The sequence below is a fragment of the Zalophus californianus genome, chromosome 1, assembly GCF_009762305.2.
Source record: "Zalophus californianus isolate mZalCal1 chromosome 1, mZalCal1.pri.v2, whole genome shotgun sequence".
Classification (NCBI taxonomy): Eukaryota; Metazoa; Chordata; class Mammalia; order Carnivora; family Otariidae; genus Zalophus; species Zalophus californianus.
The window spans coordinates 79,831,236-79,833,919 of record NC_045595.1 but is presented as its reverse complement, the minus strand read 5'-3'; the positions used below and the strand labels follow the sequence as shown (position 1 = coordinate 79,833,919).

Genomic DNA, 2,684 nt, shown 5'->3' with positions numbered 1-2,684 from the left:
GGAATCAAAATGTATTTGTGCCTCGAAGAGTTTGCCAAACACTTATCCTCAAGGATCCAAATATATGCTGCATTTTTCTGCTTAGGAGAGCAATTTCCTAAGAAACTTAGGATTTCATATGAAAATCTCTTCATTTGTTCTGACTGGCTCAGTCTGAGCAGGCATCATGGTGACCCTGTCTAACATAAAAGCGGGGAAATCCCACACAGCTCAGGGACCCCTGGCTCCAGGGCAAAAGAGAGACTGGAGCCACAGAGACACACTGACCAGGGTCCAAAAGTTCTACTGCTGTTTCTCTCAGGTGACTTCTCATTTTTCCTTTGTTTTTACATGACCTGCATCTATTTGCAACTACTGCTCCCGGCACACACTCGCCAAGGTGGATGTCTCTGCAAGCTTCTGACACAGTTTCTACTGTCCCCCTCAATAACAGGGCTCTTCGTGGCAAAGGCTTTATTTAAATAAATTTGCTAACACCTTCACGCACAAAGAACATCTTGCTCTCTCAGGAAGAGAATGAAGCTCTGAGTTCCAGGCAGTGGCTTATAAATTTTTTTAACCCCAACGCAGAGTCAGAAAAGCATTTTGTATCACAACCTAGGACACAAAACACGTATAAAACAAGAGTTACCTAACTCTGTGCCATGCATTCTAATATTTTCTATTCTGATTTATTTTTTAAGCCACCGGTCAGAATTAATTTGATTTGATGACACAGTAATGCATAGGAATGAGTGGTCTGAAAAAGCACTACTTAAGGGCCAATTATCAATTAATATTGAAAGAGTGTGGCCGTGGACCAAGTGCCCCAAAACTGTGTTATCAACATTAGAAGAAAAGCCTGGATCCCCCAAAACCTATAAATAACATAACCATTTTCTAAGAATGGAACTAATAAGATTTAATACATAATGGATGAGATTAGCTAAATGTAGAAATCAATTCAAGAAAATGTAGGGCTGCGGGGATTTGAAAGTCCAATCAAGGTGTCCAGGAAGTGCAGTGTGACAGACATCTTACTGTGTTATACTTCTAATAGGAAAATTTGAGACCACACAGTTTTATTTTGCCTTGTCTGAGGAAATCCTGTTGATAGCAGGAACTGACTATATGGGTCTTATAAGTGGGAAGTCAAAATACAAGGACTTTCTTAGTGGGTCCCCCATCCAGGGCACCTGAACACAAATATCCAATCTGCTTGACAGCTTAGGGACTAGAGGGAAGTGCATGGAGCATCAGGCTCACAGCTCAATGACCCCTATCCCCTTTCTCTTCATTTGGATCCACTACACAACTTGTGATTTAAACATTAGTTCCCCAAACATGTTTTCCTAAAATGATAAGAACACACTACCCAGCTAATATGAATATCTCCTCTGCTTGCCAGGTATATTTTTCATTGTAAATTAATAGATCAGGATCTTGATGAATATATCAGTCTTGTGGGTTCGGTTATATGATCCTTTCTGTGCTGGATGAAATATCAAGGTCGTGCAAGGCAAAGAACCAGATCTAGCACAGAGCAGCGTGCTGGGATGATAGCATTCGGAAGAGAGCTTGCCTGGGTAGCCAGCCAGTCTCCCTCAAAGAAATCCCTCTCTCAACTCTATCACTCTACCTATAACAAGTTATTCAGAGGTTGATAAATGACAAACCAAATAATAACATATTGGTTTTGTAGACACAGGCATTGACTTAGCATTCCTTTAGCCAGCTGGAGCAAAGGAATATTATTGAAACCCTGTCAAATTTGCTTTCCCACACCAGGGCTGTGTGTGGTCCAAATTTCCACAGACTGTTAATATTTTTAAGAGAAGACTAAACAATTTGTGTCATGGGTTCTGGTGGACCATATCATTCCTTAGCATTTAAAATCATCTGCTGGGGGCGCCTGGGTGGCTCAATCGTTAAGCATCTGCCTTCGGCTCAGGTCATGATCCCAGGGTCCTGGGATCGAGCCCCGCATTGGGCTCCCTGCTCCGCGGGAAGCCTGCTTCTCCCTCTCCCACTCCCCCTGCTTGTGTTCCCTCTCTCACTGTGTCTCTCTCCCTAGAATAAATAAATAAAAATTTTTAAAAATAAAATAAAATAAAATCATCTGCTGGGTCTGGCTTTTCTATGCTCCTCAGTGTCATGCCTTCACTCCAAACATGTTTTGTGAACACCCAGGTTCAGCGGTCACAAAAAGAATAAAGGCTCGACCCTCAAGGAAGTCAAAGACTGGAACGGAAGAATAATGATAAATCAGTGTGAGAGAAGGGTGATGTGGCTGGGGCTTCACCGGCCTCACTATGTCTGCCATTTTCAATTTTCAGAGTCTGTGTTGACCGTAATCTTGCTGCTTATGTGTACCTGTGCTTATAACCAATCCTTGGCACCCAGCCTCCTGGACAGAAATAAAACTGGATTGTCGGGTATATTTTGGAAGTGTGCCAGAATTGGTGAACGGAAGAGTCCTTATGTTGCAGTATGCTGTATAGTGATGGCCTTCAGCTCCTCTTCATACAGTAGTTTGGAAGAATATCAGAATTTAATTGCCATCAGATTTCAGTATGAAAAAAGGACTTATTTACAGAAAATAATGGAATGAATGGTTAATCCTTTAATGTCTGAACTTTGAGATAAATTTCCAGCTGCTATTCTCTGTTTTTATTATTGGACCAAGGTTCTATATAAATAGCATG

General features: G+C 41.5%; 1 pseudogene; it reads left to right on the top strand.

The window, feature by feature from the left end:
• The first annotated feature begins 2,291 nt into the window (after window positions 1-2,291).
• On the top strand, window positions 2,292-2,590 carry LOC113918721 (annotated as a pseudogene).
• Window positions 2,591-2,684: the final 94 nt, after the last annotated feature.